This window comes from Strix uralensis, chromosome 3, assembly GCF_047716275.1.
Source record: "Strix uralensis isolate ZFMK-TIS-50842 chromosome 3, bStrUra1, whole genome shotgun sequence".
NCBI lineage: Eukaryota > Metazoa > Chordata > Aves > Strigiformes > Strigidae > Strix > Strix uralensis.
Genome location: NC_133974.1, coordinates 22,712,286 through 22,729,880, shown reverse-complemented (window position 1 = coordinate 22,729,880; position 17,595 = coordinate 22,712,286).

The window sequence follows — 17,595 nt, the reverse complement described above, 5'->3', positions numbered from 1 at the left end:
CCTTTTTGCAGTTTGGGAAATGATATTAAGCTCTACCAACAAACCTCACAAAAACAAGGAAAGGCTAAAACCAAGGGGATCTGATCGCACAAGAAGGAAACATCGTACTGGTGTTCAGATTAATTTGGTGATCCGTTTGGCTTGGCTTGCTGTGATATTTTATTGGCAACAAATGCATATTATTTCCTCATTGAGTCGGCAGGAAATGAATGCGTGTGATATATTATTACTGCTGCTAATTCAGTCGTCTGTGTACAGAGGTAAAAAACACTCACTTACGTGGTGTCATCCACTTCAAACACCAGCTATCAGGCAATAAACAGAAAGCAGTAAGCATTTCGCTGTCTCTTTTGTTCTCCATAGACTATGAAGCCTTGAAGGGAAGGACCAAATCTCAGACATACTGTGAGGCAGAGGGGTATTTTCTATTTATTGGTATATAAATCTCAGGAGTGTCTATTTTGATCTTTGCACTAACTTGATGCCTCCTGTACACGAGATTTGCTGAAAGCTAATTTGAGCGCCTCTGCCTGACCCAGCATGAATTCACCCCTAAGCCCAGACTGTCTCTGCGGTAGTTAGGATGGCATAGGGCCTCTTTAAGGCAGAAAATCCTCACCTTGCAGTATTAATCAATGAGCATCCTCACTCAGCCATACTCTGGGCAGCACAAACAGATCGCATTTAACGCCCACCTCACACACTATGGCTAAAGGTACTTTTTAAACTATTTGACAGCTAAGCAAATGGAGTCACCTGCTCTGCCTTGCTTCCAGCATTGCTCCAACATTGCTCCTCTGACAGTGCTTCACTTTACGTTCAACCGCTTACAACTATGCAAAAGGGCAGAAAGCGCCTACAAGTATGTAGAAGGGAGTAAAAGGTTACTCCCACGCTGCATTTCTTTCCACAAGCTTCAGCATTTACAGTGTGCTGGGTCTGCTGACTCTGTCCCAACATTTTTACGTTGGCAGTTAGTATTCCTGCCAGAGTGTTGCCAACTGTTGATCCAGAAGAATGACATTTAGGGAGTTATTTCACCACATAGCAAAGAAGAAACCTGTTTTCCTCATGGTTTTACCACTATTTACTGAAAGCTGTCCCATAGATCTTCGAAGGTTTAGAAAAGGTTAACTGCTACTAATAGAGGATCTGGGGGGGGAGAGGGTGGTGGTGTTTCAGATACCCAGATGTTTCAGACAGCATCTTCAAAACTGAATGTCTGAGGTTACTTGAATCCATAGTTAAGTATCAAGCCAGTTCTTTCCTGATGCTAAGGGGCTGCAGTATTCTTCACATCCTTTGAAGATGGTGACATCTGGAATTGTTCAGCAGCTTTAAATTCCATCCCCTTTAGGTGTCTAAGCATGGATTATTTTTTTTTTTTAAATAGTATCTAGATCTCAAGATATTCAGCATGCTTTTTCCCCTCCTTAAATATGCTAACACAGTCTTCCCTTGTGCTCACATTTATGGATAAACCCTGCAAGTTCTCAGTCAAAACTCTTCCCACATGAGAAATACAGAATTTGATTGAAGTGGGTCACTGTCATTATTTCCGTTATGTCAGGTCCTTAATACATGACCTCACCAAAGCTCAGAGTAATAATAATATATTTTATAGCTGTCCTGTGCCTGTTACTTAGGAATCTCAAAAAGCACTTCTGAAACACTGAGCCAAGGAATGAATGTAACTCACCTATTTATATTTGGAGGGCAGGGCTTCTGCTAGTTAAGTAGTATACCAGTTCTGCAAGTGAATGAACTGACACTTGGTAAGAGTCACAAAACAAAACCAAATTTAAACAGAAAATAAGTAACTGCAGAAATAACAAATATATAAACACTTCATATTCTCTTTTTGTCATCTGAACTTTTAATTCTCTGATGTTTATTTTATCTGCTTTCTTCCCTTTTCCCAGGACTAAGGCAAGTATTCTAGATTTTATTAGATTTTGATCTTTCTCTTGCTCCAGCTTTGTAAGGGAGCAGAATGAGGTGCTTTATAATACCGAGGATCTGATTGTGCTGCTTTTCTCTAGCTTTGATTTCAATTGCCCTCATTTTTTTCAGCCTCTTTTTGCCCTTCCCCCTCATCTTGCACTTCTGCTCTGTCTCTGGAAGGCTGTGTCTGGATGTCCTGCCAGGTGTACTCATACCCAGGGGAACATTGCAGGGAACTTGCCTGGGCCATGTTGTAACTGCCTTGCAGCCTGCAGATTTGGGGATGCTTTCAGTGGAAACACAGTGCAGGGAAGGTGAGCCTGGTGCACACTTTGGGATGAGCAGCTCAGGTCCACTACAAAATCTTGGAGGTCAGGAGCTCTGCTTTGCAGACCTAGCCCAGCAGACCTTTAGAAAAGCCAGATTCTCCATCCTTCCAGTATTTGCAAGGAGGGGGGGAAAAAAAAGACTAATGAAGTAGCTTTTATCACCAGAAAAATGTGTTTTTACTAATTGAGTGATTCCATAGAAAAATATATATAGAAGAACGGCTCACCTGTGTGGGTTTTTTTAATGATTTTTTTTTCCCTATAGCCCCATGCCATTCCATACCCAGATCAATATTTAAGGAAAAATGGAGCCAGACAAAGCTCTAGTATCTACAAACCTGACATTTCTACCTTGCTCTGTTACACTGTATTTGGATATAACAACTCTTTTAGCTCCGTGCATAATGCTGGCCACTTTGTACATCACATTGTACACCATACACAGCAATTTTTGACTGAATATAAAATTTACCTTTCCACCTTTTTTCCTTTCTACAGTTAATGTCATAACCTTAATGACACTCGCACATATTTTTTCTGTGTTACTATACCATACGTTAAATTATTATCAACCAAAATCTTTTCAGCAATGCCAGCTCAATAAGAACTCACTAAGCTTCAATGCAGTTTTCATCCACAACGTAATAGCTTCAGGCCACAACTTGCAAGCCTCCCTAAAGGACTCAAATGTTATGTTGCAGCAGCCCGGTAGCATCCTGGTAGCCACCAGCAGTGCTAAGTCATAAGCTTTAAGTTTCTATACAATAGCTTAAAATGAAACATTTAGAGCACAAGTCTTACGAGGAGCAGCTGAGGGAACTGGTTTTGTTTAGCCTGGGGAAAAGGAGGCTCAGGGGAGACCTTACTGCTCTCTAAAACTACCTGAAAGGAGGTTATAGCGAGGTGGGTGTCAGTCTCTTTTCCCTAGTAACAAGCGATAGGACAAGAGGAAATGGCCTCAAGTTGCACCAGGGGAGGTTTAGACTGGATATTAGGAAAAATTTCTTCACTGAAAGGGTTGTCAACATGGGAACAAGCTGACCAGGGTAGTGGCTGAGTCACCATCCCTGGAGGTATTTAAAAGACGTGTAGATGTGGCACTTAGGGACATGGTTTAGTGGTGGACTTGTTAGTGTTAGGTTTGCGGTTGACCTCAATGATCTTAAGGGTCTTTTCCAACCTAAATGATTCTATGATTCTGTGATACTATGAAATAGCTACTGACCACTGCAATGGGCAACAGAAATAACTACTGTAGGGTCATGTTTCATGGAACACCTCCAGCCACACAAGATGTTCATTAGCTGAAGAGCAAATGCTACAAAAGCATTTGTTTTCTGCTTGGACTAAATAATCACAAAGGACTCCAGTATTTCTGATGGCATAGCATACTCACTGTGCTCTCAGGCTTATGGTTGAGACATAAGTGCAGTGTTATCTTAAAGTGTTCCTTTCTTACATTATTACTTACAAAGAAGCATTACTGATCACATAAAAATCTAAAATATCAGCAAGAAAGTTTTGAATACCAGTGTCTCTCTGTGATGAAGAGCATCTTCATTCTGTCAGAAATTATATTTTTTAAGGCACTGTAAGTCATTTTTCCATACCAAAGGTCAAACACTCACGTTCATTTTCTAGCAGATGAATACTACAGTAAGACACAGTACAAAACTATTTACTTGGAATATTTATGCATTTTATAACATTACTTACTCATAGATGTCTTAAACATTCATAGATGGGAATTACAAGATAGCAGATAACAAAAAGGGTGATAGTAATGAGCATGACAGATTTCTTATAGATTATTTTAAATTTAACAGCATACAGATTTATATCACAATATCACACTAACAATCATTTTTAAAAATGCATAAAAAATGAATAAATGTTCCATTAAACAGAAAATGTGACCTCTTTTCTTTTACTATGGCCAGTAGTTTTGTTCATTCTGAGGCTGAAATAGACCGCTGCAACAACAGCTCTCCTTCATTATCTTGCAGTTGCAGAATTAGAGTAGGAAGTGAAACTGAAGTGTCTTACTGGGGTACTACAAGTTGGTGCTACGGATGGTACTCTGTCCTATTAACCAATACATTTGACTAAGCTGCTGTGTATCTTTTTATCAATGTAAGAAAATTTACTGGCAAAGCTACTGGTTTTTACTAGTTAAAATGGTAAAAATGGGCATTTACCCTGCAATCGAGACATTTTCCAGTGCTGATCTAACTAATGTTGCTTCAGGAGCAATGTCTGCCTGCAGCGAAAGGCCAGTGTTCCTGGAGAAATGTAATTCTACTGGAATAACAAGGAACTCCCCCACATGGACATCACATGGGATGTGGGACCACAAGGAACCAATATTCATTTAGACTATATTGCATTTCTACAGTGTAATTCGTCATAATTTACATCTCTAGTAAGCACAATAACCTGTTAGAAATGCACCTACCCTGGGTGGATAAGAGTATTCACCTTCTAAGTCACTCTCCAGATACGTTTGCACAGTTTAGACATGGTGCTTCTCATCTAAGACTGTGCAACATTATTAACTTCTCCTGCCTTCAGAAAAGAAGAAAGAAACCCAAATAAACAAAAAGCCCAAATATCATTTAGGCATGAGGTCTCTGTGAGCATTATAACCCCTGCTTGAGATTGTACTGAAAGTCAAAAGCTAGGTTTTATTAATATTATATTAATTTTTCCACAGACCCTCAGGAGAAAAGTAACTTTTTTCATAGAGGGAGTCAGCACTAGGATGGGTATTTTTATTGACTAGATCTATTGATTCATATGCTAGTGTAATTCATTTGTTTACTCAGGCATTTCCCTGTGGCCTCATTTAATAGAGAAAATCTCTGCATAAACGTATGACTAGCAGTTTCTTTAGACTTTTATGTAATTAGGTGAACGTTTGTTTTGCTCCCCTAGTTATCGCCATACTTATTGTCAGAGATAATATATTATGGCCAAGTTTTCAAAAATGACACAATAAAATTATGCTTCCACATCTCTGCAGAACACAAGTCTCAAGTAATTAAAGAAAAATATGTAACATATTATATATTTAAGTACATATCCCCTAAAAAATTCTTATTCTTTCTTGCAGTGGTGGTGAAGACAAAGGCAGCATGAACTCTGTTAGGCAGCAGCCAAAGGTTTATAGAAGAGACATGGAAGGAATTCCTCATGTCTGTGGGCTCAGGTCTGTTGGGGGCTCTCTTCAGTAGCATGAGGAATACTGGCAGTGGGTTAAGATGAGCACACTGGTCATTGAGCAAACTGGGAACTGATGTACCACCACTAGGTCTCCATGTTGAGTCACCCATCAGATGGCATCGCCCTTGCTGCATCTGTGCAGACTGAAAAGACTTACTGCAAGCTAGCAACCAAAACCTGAGAAAGCTTAGCAGAAATAAGATGGTTTCCTTCTTAACACCAGGCTGCAGAGTAGGTAAGGCAGGCACCAGACTCCCATCTCCCCTCAACTGGGTGCTGCTAAACCCAGGAATGCCGCAGTACAGGGAACTTGCAGGCCCCATGCTTAGGGAGTTTCCTGCTGGAAAGCAGTCTTTCTGAATTGCAAACTAGGATTTAGTTGGACAAGAGGTACTCAGCTCCCAATCTAAGTTAATAGGATGTGCTTTCCCACTGAAATGACCTCACTGCTGGGTTTTCATCAGCTTACACAAGAAAGATGTGGTGCAATACTGTATTAAGATGTCGAGCCTTTCTTTGCAAAAAAACCAGAAGACAAGCGTTAAAATCGATCATATATAAATTGATTAATTTGGTGGCTTGATAGCTGAGTTATCCTACACCATCTGAAACAGTTCAAGATTTGCCTTTAAAGGCAGTGGCAAACTGATCAACTACAGGCTCCTATGCTGCTGAACTCATCCAGAAACCTTGCACAGGATGACTAAACCAGATGTTATTTGCTTTGAAATTCAAAAGGAACTTTATTTACTAGGTATTTCTTAAGAGCAAAATGCAGGATGACTGACTTTGTACACACGCATAACGGCTGCTTACCTTCAAGATCAACGGGCCAATTGTTAAATCTAACATGAAGATTTAAAAATACTTTTGCAGAAGCAGGATTATGAGATCACAGCACTATACAACAACACAACAGACAAAGGGGAATTATTTGCAATGGCATTTGTAAATCTAAACATTTGTCCTCATAGGCAATGTAAGCTTACTAGCTTTGATACCAATCTTCACCTTTCCTGAAGCATACAAATTTCTCAGTCCAAAGTAAGTGGTAGCTTTTTTTGCTTTTTGTTGCTAGCAATAGACATAAATTCCTGAACAAATGCAAAACTACACTAGATAGTAAATTATAATTATAGTAAAAGCAAAAAGATTTATGCAAAGTACATATTGAGACTACTAAAGACAGGAGGAGGATACAGTGGAATTTCAAAGAAGCTAGTGATTTTACAGTATAACTGTAATATGTAAACATGTAAACTCATCAACAGTGGATGAAATAAAGGATGGGAAAGCTATGAAAAAAAATTAAATTACATTAATTTAAATCTAAATAAAAACTATGCAAATTTAAGTTACAAAAATCTTATGAGAAATAAGTACTGGTATGCAAATTTACCCACAGAAGATAAACTCTTTTAATTGAACCCTTTGCTAAAATCTCTGAACTCTCTAAATCAAAGTAAGCTTCTTAAAGCATAAGCAAATTCTCAGACGGTATGAATCTCTCCAGCTTTAGCCTAAACTGAATTCCTAGATTGGAATAAACCCCTTGTGGCTGAAGCAAGCTTTATATTCCCTTACTCCCAAACATAAGGGACGTAGTCTCTGTTACCTGACCTACGCTAAGCGTAACACACACAAAGCACTATAAGCTTTTAGAAAGTAACTATCATCTCACCTGTATCTGCTTTACAGTAGACCTTTCTGTCAAGTATGACTGAGCATATTACTAGTGAATAGCTGGGGAAAAATTTACGTGGAGCTAAAATTTTAAGTGCTGTGAAAAAGTGGAAAATCTAGATTATTGTAGATTTATGTCTCACTGGAGATATACTAAGAAAATTGTAAGGTAGCAAGCTGCCAATTTCCTTGGTGATCCACACTGGATTTACATGCTAGTGTATTGAGAACAGCGACAAGCAGCGACTGTTGAAAACCTGATAATTTTGGGAGCACTTTGTATTTGAGTTCTGGTTTCAGAATAATTAAATGCTGAAAGAACTATTGTCAGTGAAGGTGAGGTTAGAGACAAGCATATCTGCAAAGACTCAGCCAGGTGAACTGCCATCTAGTTTTCCTAAATTCAGATTATCTACACAATTGGATAAAGTATGTAGAAAACTGGTAGAATTGCTTGTATGAGCTGGTCTCCAAGGACTAACTTTAACAAAAATATCATGATTAGGAGATGCTTCTGCTTCAAACTCTAATCCTGACTACTTTTTATGTCTACAGCACTCTACAGGAAACCCAAACCTCCCCTGAAGACTAGACCAGTGTTTTCAGAGGGCTGGAGCTCCAGTTTTGGAGCTCATCTTGTCATCAAGTGAGAGGTACCTCAGTGTTTGGACAAGCTTCTTTGTTTTTTTGAAGTTGGAGAGTCATTTGAACTGTTCAGGTCAAAAAAAATCAAATAATCTGAATTCTACCAAAAGAGAGTTTAAGAGCCTTGCCCAACATCCACTAAAATCTACAACCTTCATTTCAAGCATTCATTCAGAAATGTTTTAGGTAAGTCTCTGCCAGAAGAAACAGGGCAAATGCAGGGTCTCCTTTCATGTTATCTTTCATGTATCTAGTGTTACTGCTATGAGGAAACAAAATCACTCCTTTAACTAGGTTTTCAAACTGAAGTGAATCTTTCTCACGAAATTTAGCTGGGTAAACAAAATCTCATTTTTAATATCAATCTCAAAGGCATAAGAGAGAATAAAACCTGTTGGGTGGATTATTAGTATTTTTATTGGCAGATTAGGAAACCTCAAATTACAAATATCTTGATCTATCCATAGAGAAAAGTTTTACCAAGAGCTAATCTGCTAAAATACCTGTTTAGATTGCATTGCTACTCCTACACTGTGCATATGCATTTTTTTCTCTCTCTTCTGTATCAAGTTATTTTGAATTAAAATACACCTCTGCTAAAGTCAGTGAAAACTTTTTTCAACCATGTCAACAAGGCCAAGATTTCAGCAAGTTGGTCTAAGCATAGAAAAAAAAAGCAACTTTGTCTTGCATCATTAGCCTGTACATGGGAACATATTTTTTTCATGCTAAAGAAAATGAATAGGAATGGCAAATACTCTAGGCAGATTTGGGCAAATGCCACTGACTCCTGCATACTTTATTAGAAAACTAATTAATAATCAAAACTGAGTAATGACTTCTGTAGAAATATTTACAGATCTCTTCCTTACTCTGTCATTATCCAAGGCTACAGCAAAGTTTCCCATATTTGCATGTCACACTAGCCTTGATTATGTAGGAGCATTCAGCAAAATGATCTGAATTAACTACAGGGGCGACTTTGAAGTGTATTAACAAAACTCCCTTTAATTCTGGATGCTGGTTCAGAATTAAAGCACTTTTAATTTAATTTTGCATACTTCAGAAGCAAAGTAAACAAAGTGAAATCAAGGTCAATTCAATAGTAAGGCTATATATATGAGGAGCAAATATAATTTAATCTACTTTTTAAAGACTTCCAAAGCATAGTAAGCAAAATTCTTAATTGCAGAATGCTTCATTCTGAATAAGAGATTCATATACTGCTTTACTGAGGTGACAATAACATGCTTTAAAATTATTCTGAATTTTCAACTTCCATGAATAACAAGTCTTATGCTACAGAATTCTATGGAAAATATATGGGTATAATTTCAAGAGCCATAATTCTAACCCCATCTGTCATACAATTGGCTCAGTTTTGTTTCTTAGCTGGTATTATTGTTACTTTTTCCAATTCCTTTCAAACTTTTAATTTCCCAGTGCATTTGATTGCATTCTTTTATTTAACTAAAATTCTATGCCTCCATAGTATGCTTCTATATTATGTATAATTCTATAGTTCTCTAAATTAGTAACTAAGCATATTTCTCAGATTCTGGATTCCATATTCCACTGGCATTCTCATATTCACAGATTATAGATTGCTGAATGTTTAAAAGGGCAAGAGATTATGTGTCTGTATCTTATAATGACAATAAGACTTGAGATGCTTAGTAGTTTGGCCTAGACCTTTATCCTTTGCCAGCAATAGAAAGTTAAATTACTATAAATTCCACCATCCTCTGAAGGTCTTTGCTAGAGCAAATGCATACCCGAGTGCTGTGCACGCTGGCTGTGTGCAGAGGTGGGTGGTAACTAGAGGGCTGTCCTGCGGCCATATACAGGGGGACGTTTTGCAGAGCATGGCATTGTTCCACCAATAGGACTATGACTAGATTTTTTGGGGTAACCTTGTCCCACATTATCTTTCCCATCGTGCTATTAACATTCCTAACTTTTGTTCTGTTGCTTAAAAGCAAAGTTCTCTATGTGGGGGTTTTTTTGTTAAAAAAAAAAAAAAAAAAAAAAAGAAATACTTTTTATGCATCACTGTAAGAAGTTGAATCCGTAGTGAAAACTCATGAAGAAAAGTCCATCAGGTTTTATTAAACCAAAGATGCTGGCCTCTAGAATAGGAAGCTGATGCTGGCAGGATATGCCAGGGGAAGTATCACCCTGAACTTGCTCTGTGCCTTGTTTCTTTTCTTAAACACCATTGTCAGAGACAGGATGCTGGGGCAAATGGACTTTTGGCCTGATTCAGCCATACTAAAGCAAGTATCCCTTTACAGTTCCAGAAGGACGTTTGTCTTTTAGCAATATTGCTTCTCATTCCTTGGGTTTGCATCTCTTCTGTTTCGCTCATAAATGTGGCTATTCCTACAGTGGCACCATAAATAGCCTTACACATTCCCTTCTCTCCGAGTTGAGGAGATTCATACTCTTTCTTTCTCTCCAGACAGAAGCATGTGTCTTCTCAGTTTGTGAAGCAATGTCTGCAAGTCTGCCTGCCTGCAATCTGGGCTAGCAGTGGAGAAAATGAGAAGTATTTCTCAAATATGAAGGTTTCATATCACATTGATCCTATAGCAATAGAAATCAAAACTGCAACAGGACAATTGCTTTGAGGGAACAGGGCTTTGTGGAACTGGAAGATTGTTAGGAAAAACATAAATGAGGCAACATGTATGCTCCTGTTCTGCTATAGGCTGGATAAAAGCTTCTGTGGCTTTGGGGAGGTTGTATCACTCAGATGAGAATAATTTGAGTTTTTGATCTCGAAAAAACGTATTTGTATATATAAAATCCATCACTACTTGTTGACAGTTCTGCAACAATACTTGCTAGTGTAGATGTGGTACTAGAAAAGAAAGTGGTCTAGTGGATAAACAGCAAGAATGCAAAGTCAGGAAATTGCTTCTTGCTTAGTAACGGATTTCACAAAGCTTGCTAGAAAAATCTGTGTATTTTGGCTTCCAGAATATATACCACTTTATTATTAATCATGATTTGTTATTTGATTCCAGTATCAGCAAACTTTGAAAAAGAGGCAAAAAAGATAAGATACAGTTTCCAGCTATGAAGATGTTGGCTGAGAAATACATTGCCAGGATTAATTCACTAACATATAAGTGAGTACTTTCAGATCATTGCACTGAAGCTGCACTACAAAGGAAATATGTAGTTAGTTTTCTCACATCTAAAGCCCATTATTATTAATATAGCAAATAAGGAACATTTTAAATGTCGGGAAAGAGTCGAAGTTACAAATAAACAAAATTCTGCCTTAAATCACACACGACATATAAAAAAAGTAGGTTTTCTCACTGCACAACAGTATTTCAGTCTTGCCTAGATTAAAGAATATTTATTCTTCCAAAACATTTTCATTAATGATCACTTGAGATGTTTGTAACACAATGGGGAGTAAACACAGGACCTATTCATCAGTGTCCTCCCGGACATGACCAAAGTAGCCTTTCATGCCACCAGGAGAACCAAACTCGATGGAGGGGACCCTGCCAACAGCATCAGCTGCTTCCAGTCCCTCATCTCCTCATGTCAACGAAGAGAGCACTGGTGGGCAGCATCCATTGCTTCTCTGGGCACATTCCAGGAGCAATTGATGGTGTTGGGGGCTGCCCTCCTCCAGTGTCCCTCAATCTATTTTTGAGTCTGTGACACTCACACACCTTCCCTTTAACTTTTCTTGTCCCCTGGAACCACTTTTTCATAGAATCATAGAACGGTTTGGGTTGGAAGGGACCATAAAGATCCAACCCCCCTGCCATGGGCAGGGACACCTTCCACTAGACCAGGTTGCTCAAAGCCCCGTCCAACCTGGCCTTGAACACTTCCAGGGAGGGGACAGCCACAACTTCTATGAGCAACCTGTTCCAGTGTCTCACCACCCTCACAATGAAGAACTTCTTCCTCACATCTAATCTAAATCTACCCTCTTTCAGTTTAAAACCACTGTCCTATCATTATCCTCCCTGATAAAGAGTCCCTCCCCATCTTTCCTGTAGCCCCCTTTAAGTACTGGAAGGCCGCTATAAGGTCTCCCCGGAGCCTTCTCTTCTCCAGGCTGAACAACCCCAACTCTCTCAGCCTGTCGTCATAAGGGGAGGTGCTCCAGCCCCCTGATCATCTTCATGGCCCTCCCGTGGACTTGCTCCAACAGGTCCATGTCCTTATGCTGGGGCCCCAGAGCTGGACACAGTACTGCAGGTGGGGTCTCACGAGAGCAGAGTAGAGTGGGAGAATCCCCTCCCTCAACCTGCTGGCCACTCTTCTCTTGATGCAGCCCAGGATACAGTTGGCTTTCTGGGCTGCGAGCACACACTGCTGGGTCATGTAGAACTTCTCATAAGCCAACACCCCCAGTCCTTCTCCGCCCAGCTGCTCTCAATCCACTCGTTGCCCAGCCTGTATCTGTCCTTGGGTTTGCCCTGACCCATGGACAGGACCTTGCACTTGGCCCTGTTGAACTTCACGAGGTTCATTTTGTTCTCCTTGTATTTCTTTTTAGCTCCAGCCCTTTCTGCTTGAAAATTTGGCTACCGTTGGGTAGCACCTGGTTCTAAAAGGTGGTTTCAATGGGTTAACATGATTTAAACAGGACTTAATTAAAACCTTTTAGCTCCTTTCTGCATGGTCTAGTGAGAGCTTATGTGCTCACTGCACCACTGAGAAATACTTGCAGAATAATTGGCCCCAGGAGAGTCATATGCCGGTGCCTTGAGATTCGCCTTCCACACTGAGTAGTTTCCTTTGCTATCTTTCCACTGCTGATGTCATCCAGCAAAAGAAGCATTGAACTGGAATGTTTCTGGAGTATTTTTCTTTGCCAATCACTTTCTTCTGTCTGTTTTTTCAGATATTTTTTGTGAGAAATGACTTCACAATATTCTGAGGAAGGATAGAACATGGAGGTGAGCTTCGCAATCCTGAGTCCTTGTGCTGTAAATTTGGACCAAATCTGCAGGTGAATTGGGTCTCCAAAGAAAACTGAGGCCATCTCTGCTATAGCCTGGCATCCCTGTAATGCAGAGATGCCATTCATGGCCAGAGCAGCTGCACTGGTAGATAGCTGTGTGTAGGCAAATCAGTCCCCTTTTTTTTCCCCAATAGAATTTGTTTTGCTCAGATAACAGTGGAACTACAAAACAGAAGGCCCCATCTGCACTAAAAGAGCTTTGCCTGTTTGGAACGCTGATATATCCATGAGAATATTTCAGGCTGAGATCATCAGTTCACCAGGCAAAGATGACCTGAATTTCCAAGCAAAGTTTTACAGTTGTTTTAAATAAAATGCTGGGGAGGTTTCTTTAGGTTTAACTCGTTACTACTTCTCCTGCAAAGCAGATCACCGAGTAGTCTAGAGGATGATGCATGTTTGATTACATTTACTATTCTTGAGTGAGTCTGGGCAATCTCTCTCATGAGCACTGTACCCTGTGGTTTCAATATTCAAAAGTTAGTCTTGGAATTTTTCATTTTCATTAGCTTTTGGTAACTCAAAATTGTAAAAGCACTAGATTTCTTGAAAAAATGTTTCTGACCAACATAATACAGCATACAACATACCTCAAAAAATGGAGAACTGCACCCACCTCAGATTATGACATTTGTTTCCTGAAGACAATGACATTTTAGCACTTGCAATCTTCTGAGTCCATGTCTATCCAATGTATGTATTGGAGAGAACAGCACTGTTTCAGGTCATTTTATTTTAACCCTTTTGTGCCTAGGAAAAATTGTTGAAAAAGACTTGTAGAAAATAACAGAAATGTAAGACCAGAGAGGTTAGGCAGTGATATGCTTTATATAATATTATATTTCCAGTAGAGGTCACTGCCAATTTGACTTACATTACAGCAAGAAATCCTGCAGTAGGAAATAATGGAATATATTCTCATAAAGCTTTGTTATTAACATCTAGCTTGTGGAAATTAGCATATTCCCTGAAATCTGAGCCTTATACATCATATTAGCTTTTTTGGTTTTACTTGTGTTACCTGATGTTCTTGTTATCCTCGTAAACTTCCTGTTTCTTGAATCCTGCTTCAATGACATTCTTTGGAAATGAGTTCACACAGTGTGCAATTACACAGTTGAAAAATATCTATTTCCTTTTTCAGTTATAGATGCATTACCTTTCAACTAAATGGATGCCTCCTTGTTTATATCTAATGAGAAGAGGCAATTCTATTAGGTGTCTCTACCTTTCCAGTCTTTTTCTGTGTATGCTTATTCCGTTTCCTCTTATTTATTTCTGGTTTAGAGCATAGTATTAATCTATCTTTGTAAGAGTATTTTTCCATGTCTAACAGTCTTTGTCATCAGTTCTGGCCTTCTATTTTTGCTATGTCATCCCTGGGGACATAAAATCTCTATAATAAATCGCAATGACAGAGTATAAATTAATTTAGCATGCATTTGCACACACTAAATCTGCTTCCTCTAAGACTCTTGGTATTTCTTGAACTGACTTCCAGTTGATTCAACCAGCTGTCAAGTTTTTTTAATAAGTGTATTTTCCAGAAGTATTTTGCTTTTCTCTTTCACACATTTTCTTTGGACAAAGTGCCACACTGACTAAGTTATATGCCAAGCCACAAACAGCTTTCCTATACATGTCAGTATTTTAAATCAAATTGGTTTTGTTATCAATAGGAATGGAGTTTGGCTAGAGACAAAAGATTTCCTTCCCTTTACAGGGCTGGACCTCACTTTTCTATTGGTAAGGCTTAAAATAGTCATATAAAAGTTTAGAAAATAAGGTTAGACCATTTGGGGGTGTCTTCTGGCTCCTAAAACTGCTATGTTTTACAATTTGCTTTAGTTGGGAATTACACTTAAGTTCCAAAAAAGTAAAATGCAACCTTCTTCAAATTGCTCTAAACCAGCTTTTCTGTAATAAATGCATGTGTATAGAAGACTGAAATATAAGTATTTTATTTGAATGAGCTTGGACATTGTGATGACTTGCAGAACTCACGTACTGTAATCATCCAGAATTCATATTCATAAAAGTTGAGTATCGTATCACACAATATGTATTCTCTCATACATATTACATATGTTTTAGCTTAAAGTATTGCTAGGGAACTGCTAGAAAGTATGGGGGAAAACACGAACTAGAAAGTCTTGCTGTCCCTGGACTCTGTTCTTGCTAGTTGCTGAAACTTCCTCCCCTTCTGCAGTTTGGAAGATGTAGCGCTGGCATTGCTTATTTTTGCGAACTTTGGTACAGTTTTAGCTAGATGCCTATAAACACCTAAGAAAGCTAAGATGAAAAAGGCAAAAACACACAGTATTTGTCTTCACCAATTAGAAAGGGAGAATAACTGAGATTAGACATCTAGGCATTTAAAATTTCATGAGATGAATTCCAGTCTAGGCACTATCAGCTTCCAGAAAGAGAAAAACACTTGCTTCTAAAAGGGGGTAGGAATCCAGGAAAGGATATACCGATACTCTAGCACCTGTGCTATGTTCTGGCACAGTGCCGTGAAGACAGTTTTCACCATAAAATGTCTAACAGTGGGCCACTGCAGGAGAAGGATGTCTCTCTAATGCTCGTGGTGCGTGCCTAACACAGCTGGGAAGTGGTGAACCTCATCTTGCTGGCAATAGTCTCCAACAGCTTGGTTAAACACTCTGAGTGCCAAGTGCAGCTGAGAAGGTTGCCGGTGGTAGCAGCAGCAGTGGTGGATGTGTGGCCTTCAACACAACGTGGCTCACTGTCCCTGGGATTCTTTTTGCTTCTGCAGCAGCACTGCAGCTGTGTTCACTCTGCACGGCTTGCAAACTTTTCAGAACTGGCAGCCACATCAAGGTTAGTCTGACAAGTGAAGGGTGATGAGAGGCCATGAATAGCAATGGGGATTTGAAAGGCAAACCCTGAGAGCTATCGGGATAGATACAGTACCTGAAACCATTGTGCATGTACCTGAGAGCATGGCGATATCCAAAGGGCCTACAGCATGGAGTACGCTAAAGCCACCAAGAGTCATACAGTTACTTACTGTGACACAGGGGATCAGCTCTTTACTGCTCTTTCCCACCTTTTGCATTTTTGCTTTCAGTCTTCTGACAGCCTGGTTTAGTCTGCCAAAGGACTCTCCACCCCTTTCTCCCCTGGGTGAGAGCCTGGAGTAAAACAGCAAAGGAGAAACAAGTTTTTCAGTAGTGTAATGTTTTGCCAGATCATGGCTGCTAAAACCATGTTGTCTGGCTTTGCTTTCAAAACAGCTCAGTCTTCCATGGGAGTCAGAGAAAAAGGCTGCATTTTCTGTTACTTCTCTCACTTTTTTTTCCCTGCTTTGTTTGTGCGTGTCCCTTAAGGGAGACAGGACCAGTGTACAAAAGCAAAATCATCAATTTTTCCTCATAATGATATTTATAAAGATGTTCATAACATTTTAAATACCATGAAAGAAGCTTCTCCAACAGGATTTCACAGCCTTCCCCTGCATACAACTTAGGGAAACATGACAATGTAGTTGTTTGGAGGAAGAAACATTGTATTTCAGTGTTTTGTATTCTTTTTCATCCTAGCCAGTTCCAGGATGTGAATGTCAGCTTCTCACTCTGAAGAATCTTTTGATTAGATGCTTATAATTAATTTTAAAAGGAAATAATACATTTGTAAGCACAAAGTCTGTAGAACAGATCAGCAGAAAATAATATTCTTTTTAGAAGAAAAAATAGATAGTGCTCAACCATGCCTTGGGGTCTTCAAGAAAAACAGAAAATCTGGACTGAAATTCTCACCTCTCTGAAGTCCAGTTGGATTGATTTTCAGTGACCGAAGTAAAGCCAGGATTTCCCACCAAAGTCCAAAATTTTAAGAGAAAACCTAAGGAAAAAAAAAAAACCCAACACCTCAATAAAACTAAAAAAGACCAAAGACGTGTAGTTAACTCTATTTGTGTGTATTGGGAATGCTGTGTGGATTTCTTCATGAGACCAAAACTGAGCAGGATCATGAGTATTTGCAGGATTTAAGCCTAATGGTAGAGCTGCTGTTTCAGATAACTGTAAGAAAAATAGCATAAGGAAGGCACTGGTTTAAAATAGGGTCACATGGTGATAAATAACTTATTCGATCTTTTCAAGGGTCTAAATACAGAACTCAAATCAAATGAAATGGTTGTTTACTACTTAAAGCTACCCGAAGATGCATCAATGAAAATTAGAAACATCCAGCTCTGCCTACTGAATATTTTTGTTTATAAACTTGAAGGCGTGAGAGGTTAAAGAGCTGGTTATAAATTGACCTGGCCTTCTAGAGGAAACCCATGATAAACCTGATCTGTCTTTAATAACTGAGAATGTGTTTTGTCTCCTGCCCTCTTGAGATTTGGTTAATATTAACGCAAGATGTGAAAGGGAATTCTGTGCTTTGCTTCTTAGTAGCTTCTAGTCCTGCAAAAGAAGGGATTGAAATGAGATGAAGATTTTGTTTGGAAATTTATTGTAAAACTTAAGGCTTTTCCAGTCCTTCAAACACTTGTATACTTGCTTTATTGCACATCAATATCATTTTGCGAAGTTCATTTTCAAGACAAGAGGGCTAAAACTGCACTGGTATAAATTCTGTGATTTCAGGTTCAAGTGAAGTGAATGTGTCTTTTGTGCAGTTAGGTAATAAATTATAGTTAGCTACACGGCATTCCTAAATCATTACAGAAATTCTTAGTACAAAAGTGAGATTATAGTTAAAAACATGATGCCTCTGAAGTTAGCTCTTACGGATAAA